Genomic DNA, 8,188 nt, shown 5'->3' on the forward strand with positions numbered 1-8,188 from the left:
ACAATCTAGTTATAAAGACTGATACTGTAAGTAATCTGGGAGAGCAAGGAATAGTTTTCCTGTCAGATTTATGGAGAAGGGAAAATGTTATGACCAAACAAGATTTAGAGACAATTACAAAATGCAAAATGGATAATTTTGATTACATTAAGTTGAAAAGGTTTTGTACAAATAAAGCCAACGTAATCAAGATTAAGAGGGAAGTGAAAAATTAGGAAAGAATTTTTATAAACAGTGTCTCTGATAAAGGCCTCATTTCTAAAATATACAGAGAACTGAATCAAATCTATAAGAATACAAATCATCCTCCAATTGATAAATGGTCAAAGGATATGAACAGACAGTTTTCAGAGGAAGAAATTAAAGATATCTATAAGCATATGAAAAAATGCTCTAAATCATTATTTATTAGAAAAATGCAAATCAAAACAACTCTGAGGTACACATCTCACCTATCATATTGGTTAACAATGGTAAAACAGGAAAATGATAAATGCTGGAGAGAATGTGGAAAAATCAGAACACTGATACATTGCTGGTGGAGTTGTGAACCAATCTAACCATTCTGGAGAGCATTTTGGAACTATTATCAAAGGGCTTTTAAAAAGTACATACCCTTTGACCCAGCAATACCACTTCTATGGTTGTATCCTAAAGACATCATGGAAGTTAGAAAAGGACCCACATGTACAAAAATATTCACAGCAGCTCTTTTTGTGATGGAAAAGAATTGGAAATCAAGGGGGTACCCATCAATTGGGGAACAGCTAAAGAAGTCATGGTATATGAATGTAATTGAATACTATTGTGCTATAAGAAATGAGGAACAGATAGACTTCATAATAACCTGGAGAGATTTACATAAACTGATGATGAATGAGGAGAGCAGAGCCAGGAGAGCTTTATACACAACTGCAGACACATTGTATGTGTGACAACTACCTGTGATAGACTGGGCTCCTATTAGCAATACAAGGTTAGAAGACAACTACAAAAGACTCATGATGAAAAGGGATATCCACATCCAGAGAAAGAACTGCAGAGAGTCTGAATGCAGATTGAAGCAAACTACTTGCTCTCTTTTTTGTGTTTTGTTTTGTTTTGTCCCTTCTTTCTCATTGTTCACTCTATTATTTATAATTCTTCTTTACAACCTGACTGATGTTTAATGTGAAGGTATTTGCAGAATGTATATTTGATTACATGCCACCATGGGGGGGGATGGGAGGGAGAAGGAGAAAGAGGGGGAGAAAATTTGCAACTCAAGGTATTGTGGAACTGAATGTTGTAAACAAAAAGTAAATGAATAAATTTTAAAAATTACAATTGGATAAGGTAAGTTAAATAAGACTTCAAGAAACAATAAAACAAGGTCAAAAGAATGAAAAATAGAAGGAAATATTAAATATCTCTTTTGAAAAACAACTGACCTAGAAAATAGATCAAGGAGAGATAATTTAAGAATTATTGGACTACCTGAGAGTGATGATCAAAAAGGAATCTAGACACCATATTTCCATATATTAAAAAAAAAACCTACCCCAATACCTTACATACAGAGGATAAACTAGAAATTTAAAGAATTCACTGATCATCTCCTGAAAGAAATCCCAAAATGAAAACTCACTTACAAATTATAGCAGTCCCTGGTCAAAAAAATATTGTAAGCAACCAAAAGGAAACAATTAAAATATCATGGAGTAGAGTCAGGATCAAACAAGATTTGCAGCTTCTATGTTAAAGGAACAAAGGGATTAGAATACGATATTCCAGAAGTTAAAGAAGCTAGGATTAAAACAAAGAATAATCTATTCTGAAAAATTGAATATAATCCTCCAGGGGGAAAAAAAGAATTTTTAATAAAAGAGAGGATTTCTAAGCAATCCTGAAGAAAAGACCAGAGCTGAATAGAAAATCTGACATTCAAGTAAAAGATTCTAGAGAAGCATAAAAAGGCAAACATGAAATTGCAATCATAAAGAACTTCCTGGATTTAAACTGTTTACATTCCGATAAGTGTAGATGATAATGTAACTCTTAAGAACTTTATCATTATTTGGGCAGTTAGAACGAGTCTGCATAGATAGAAGGCACAAGTCTGAGTTGATTATGCTGGGATTATCTCTAAAAAAGAATACAGGGCTCAAAAGGATATATTTGCACAAGGGGGAGGGAGAAGTAGAAAGGGACAAATTTTCAAATATAAGTAAGAAGCTTTTATAGTGGAGAGGAAAGTGGGGGATAAGCAATGCTTGAACCTCACTTTTATTAGAATTGGTTCAAAGAAGGAAAGGTATGTATCTGTATCTATATCTACATCTAAATCCACTCAGTTGGGTATAGAAATTTATCTCACCCAATAAGGGGATAAGAGGTCTTGAGGGGGAATAAGAAAGAGGCAGATCAAGAAGATAATGGTCACAAGCAAAACAGACTTTTGAGGAAGGACAGGATAAAAATAAAGAGAGAAAAGGGTAAACAGAGGAACATGGGTTGGAGGGAAATTCACAGTTAGTGATCATAACAGTGAATGTGAATGGGACGAATTAACCCATAGAATGGAAGCAGATAGCAGAATAGATTGGAAACCAGAATCCAATAATATGCTATGTACAAGAAACACACTTGCAACAGAAAGACACACAGAGTTGAAATGAAGTGCTGGAGCTTCTATTATATTCAGAGTTTATTATGATTCAACTGGTAGGAGGGGCAATTATGATTTCATAAAAAGCAAAGCAAAATCAGACCTAATTGAAAAGATAATTAGGGAAACTTCATTTTTCAAAAAAGTACCATAAACAATAAAATAATATATTTTTACAGCAAGATTTCCTTAAAGGTCTCATTTCACAAATACATAGAGAATTAAGTAAAATTTATTTTAAAAAAAGAATCATTCACCAATTGATAAATGGTCAAAGTGTATGAACGTGTAGTTTTCAGAATAATAAATTAAAGTTATCTACAATCATATGAAAAAATGTTCTAAACCTACTATTTATTTAAGAAAAGCAAATTAGAAGAACTCTGAGGTACTATCTCACACCCACAAGAAATAACATATCTGGGAGGAGATGAACAAATAATATGTACATAAATGGATTGTTGGTGGAATAGTCAACTGATCCAACCATTCTGGAGAACAACTGGAACTATAGAAAAAGCACTAAAAAAATGTGCATACCTTCTAATCTACCAATACTACTACTAGGTCTATTCCTCAAAGGGAATATGTATGTATATGTGTGTGTGTAACCACATACATAGATGGAGTACTATTGTGCTATAAGAACTGATGAGGGGATTCCTTTCAGAAACAATAAAAAAAAAAGCAAAATAAAACACTGCATAGTAAGTGTGATGATGTGAAGAACATGGCTACTCTGATTAATACAGTGAAACAAGATAATTTTAAAGGATGCATGATGGAAAAATGTTATCCACCTTCAGAGACAACTAATGCATTCTGAATGAAAGCTGAAGTATACATTTCTCACTTTATTTTTTAGATATTCTTTGGAACATGGTTAACATGGAAAAGTGTTTTGCATAATTTCACATATATAAACATACCCACTTTTCTGTCTTCTTAGTGGGTGGGGATGAGGTGAGATGGAGAGAATTTGGAATTAAAACTTTAAAAAGAATTATTTAAAAATAAATATTTTTGTAAAATAGTATCAATACTACATAAGCATATATTTCTGTCTAATTGAACAAATAAATTTATCTTTCCAGTTTTCTCCAGAAAAATATGTTTTATGTGTATGTAATTATATTGTACAGAATACTCCTCATTTTTTTGTGGAAAATAACTTACTTCTCATGAATTTGAATAGCATTGAGATTTGGTATGTGGTGTAGTGATTGAGGCAATAATAAGATTCCCAACTATTCCGGAAGCTGGAGCCTTCTTATTAGTTGATGTGGATATAATAGAAATTGGCAGATCATGTATAATGTAATGTACCCAAGAATTCCACTGAGAATCACATATAACAGAGCTGGCCTTCCAAATCAGATCTAAAGCTGGGTGAATCATCTTTAAAACATGTGCCTAGAAAGTGACATATTATTTTTGTGTGAGCATCTGAGATTGTAATGAAAGTGTTTTGCAGTGCCCAATTTTGCTAACTGATTGACTATTAGATAGGAAATCATTAAATTCATTACAGACCTAAGGACAAAAACAATGAAGACTCACATAAAAGAATGAGCAAGCAGGAACGTGGATAATGGTGAAGAAAATAAGACCAACATGGATTGTTCCCCAATAAATTTTATGTATCTATTGCCATATGCACTTCAATTTTGATATTCCTCAGTGGAGTAGCCCCACAAAAGATGCTGTTTTGGGGTAATATTTTCCATTCCTGATCTTGTGCACTTACATATTTAAATACTAACACAGCAAGTAAAAGAAATGAGACCAAGGACCAAGAGCAAAGAAGTGGATGGAGGGGAGAAAGGCTATTTTTCTGAGAGAAAAATGTATAGCTAGAATTTAATTTTCATGAGATTGATAACTTTTAAAAAATGGGATGGACATATTGGTATTTGAGTTGGTTTAATGCCTTGAGAATAACAAATAGCATTTCCTTTTGCTTTATCTTCTCCATGTCCTGTATTATAATAATTATGTTTTCATATGTTAGAAGGAGCAATGTTTCCCATAAAGCTACATATACAGTACTTGGTCTTTTTCCTCCCTCCCCCAATTGAATGCCTAGACTGCATTATGCTCCAACAATGGAGGCTTAGTGATTTGTAAGAAGTTCAAGATAGTTGTCATCAACATTGAACATTGAACAAAAGGGATTTTGAAGATTTTAAAGCTTCTCCTGGAAACAACCCACTGATCTTTCAACTTGAATGTCTAAGATAACTTGTTATAAGACTTAGTAAAATAAGCCAAGCATATTGAAGTTCATAAAGAGGAAAAATAAACAGATTTCATTCTCCAAGTTGACTACTAGGTATCTTTATTTTTTTTCCTTCGGCTTTGGCTAATTTGGTTTATTTTTTTTTTTATGTGATGGTTACCTCTTTGCAGAATAAATACTAATTTTTAAGATTTTTGAACTTAAACTTTATATATTTTTTCCTTTTGTGTTTACATAAATGTGATGAATTCTGGCTATGTTTATGTGGGATCCATAAAGAAAAACATTCCTAAATTCTTTACAATTTGACTTCATCTGCCTCAGTTAAAGAGAAACCACTACCTGGAGAACAGCAAAGACTTTAGAATGTTTTAATAAAAAAATTATTGTGTTGCTTTTTTCCCTACATAATTTGATAAACAACTATATCTAATTCACCACAGTGATGTTAATTTATTTGGTATTTCCAAGATGGTTTGCATTAATGATGTTGTTTGCATATTGATTGTACATGACTTGCCTGGGTTGCAATAAGTTTTATAGTCCTTTATGTGTTACATAAGAGTGATTTGGATATTACCACTGTCTTAGGTTCCGTCTAAAGTAAAATTGTAATATTATATCAATGCATATTTATATTTAAGAGTGTTCCCCATGACACCCCATTCTTGAAAATCATTGCACTGGTAGCTGTCTGTGGATGTAAAGCCAGACAGATGGTAAAGCACAGAACCTGCCAATCAGGCAGCAGGACAACACTAGCAGAAAAAGAAGCAATTCTCCAAAGACACGGCATCAGTATAAGGACAGTATCTATTAAATATGAAGAATCACACAATGATAAAACATTGAACAAAGAATAGTCTAGCATGCACAGCAACCAAATGAATGGATCTGCTGTAAAACATTGCTCTAATTAACATAATTTGTAGCATAATACAAATATTATTTTATTGTAAAAGAATAGCATATTGAATGGATACACTACTTTTTATCTGTATGTTCAAAATAATTTTTATCATCATACTAGATGGAGAAAATCTTGACATTTTAAAATAAAACTATATTAAGGTTAATACTTCATACATGATAATATGTTATATTGTCAAATAAAACAAAAAAAGATCTCCAAAGGAAAATGCAGATTGTTAGTATGTCAAACAGAAATGTGCTAGATAATTCAAAATGATATACACATAACATATGTAATTTTGAAATGTCAAATTAGGATCAGTCATAGGCTTACTCCTCTTTATATGACTGGCAATTAAAATTCAGAGTGATTATACATATACGTACATACATACATAGAGTCATACATATATGTGGGAGAGAGAGAATGTATCTCTTTAGTAAAGTCCTGTTCCAATGTCTCAGTATGGTAGGAGGAGGAGCTCAGATTCTCAAAGGCTAAATTAGTGGAGCTCAGATTCTGGGAGGTTATACCAAGCAGAAAAGGACTCACATACGGACCTACCTATGTGCTGGATATCTGTCACCTGAAGACCAGTCTCATTATTTCCAAAGACATTCAAAACCAGAGTGTTGACTACTAGATGATTTGTTTTTTGTGTGCTGGACTTCTGTAACTCACACAGAGCAGATAATCTATTAAGGATTGGAGGAAAATGTAATCTGTAGTTGGAAGAGAAAATATCTTATGAAACCATGAATTCTTGATGTTGCAATATGGCATAATCCTTTTTTTTTTTAGAGGGGGTGAGTGGGAGTGTGGATATTTGATTTCATTGGGGTAGGGAATTCCTCATACCTCTACCAATGCCTACCAGTAGCTTTTCTGTAACTTATACTCTCAGAAATAGATGCCTGGGGCTTGAAAGGTTAAGTAACTTAACCTGGGAAACATAGATAATATGTATGTTTCAGAAGCAGCTCTTGAACCAGTGTTTCCCTAAGTTCAAGCCCAATTTCCTATCCACTATGACATGCTGCCTCTTGATGGCACAACGTATACAGAGAAAAAGAAATAACCCTCAAATGAAAGGGACTAATTTCTGGGTTTAATTTTGGATTTAGATTGAGAGTGAGTTCTCATTAACCTTGTAAATAATTTTTCCCCCTATCCAGACTTTTTGTCTTTAAAATAAACAAAAAATAACAATAACAGAGTTCCTACAGTCCAGCAGGAATTAATGAAACAAATTATTGCTATGATTTCACTTGTCCTTGAATAATAATAACTAATATTTGCATGGGCTTTAAATTATGCAAAACTCTCTACATGTATATCATAATTTTATCCTCATAATATCCCTAGAGGTAGAGAGGATAGATGCTATTATTGTCCCCATTTTATAAATGAGGGAACTAACACAGAGAGAAGTGAATTGATGTATTAGCAAGCACCTTAGCTCACCCAGAGTGGTCTGCTAGCACAGATTCTTTGATTTTCTTTGGTAAAGGAAATACAACTTTTAAAGGGATCAATGATTTTACTTTAATTAGAGATAAGTAGAAAATACAGAGAAATTAGCATAGAGATTCAACAGATTGGGTTCCTCCTGTGGGAAAAAATAATACAACCCCCAATGGGCTGTATGTAAATCAGGATGTATCACAGGTGGACTAGAGCTCAAAGCAGTAAAACATCTGTGATTGAACACACATGGTAACACTGGACTATTAATGGACAGGGAAGATCTTCACACTTCATTAACATTACACTGGAATTGCCAGGGTCATACAGATACTAAAAGTCTACTGCAGGATTTGAATTCAAGTCTTCCTGTTTCAAAGCCTAGCACTCTCTTTACTATGCTACCTAACTGCCTAGAAGGCAGATGTAAACAACAAACTACAAGGAAATAAAAATATATATAAAACTATTTGACTTAATATCCCAGAATTCTCTCTTAAATTGAAATGTATTTTTATAACCATCAACTAATTATAATTTGTGAAAAATAAGACATTCAATAGTCTTCATCTGTTTCTGGTTTTTGAGTTCTTTAGAACTTCAGATAAAGGCTCAGAACATCAGGATAAAGGATACACTGTGTTTCTCCTTCTACCTACCTTTTCCTCCTTTACTTCTAAATGATACCATTGAAACAAAGGAAAGGTCATCAGAATCAATGAGAAGGATCTTTTCTGCCTTTAATATGATACCAGTAAGAGATACAAACAAAGAAGAATTGGTTCTGTTTACCCCCAGAGGGGAGAATATGTTTTAATGGTTAGAAGATTCAGAGAAATTGCTTTTAGACAATTATAAGGAAAATTGTCCTAACAAGTTGTATCAGCAATGCCATATTCACAATGCCTATAGAGATTACAAATAT

The sequence above is a fragment of the Petaurus breviceps genome, unplaced genomic scaffold (genome assembly GCF_028583685.1).
Source record: "Petaurus breviceps papuanus isolate PSGF00001 unplaced genomic scaffold, PetGlider_PUasm1.0 90730, whole genome shotgun sequence".
Taxonomy (NCBI): Eukaryota; Metazoa; Chordata; class Mammalia; order Diprotodontia; family Petauridae; genus Petaurus; species Petaurus breviceps.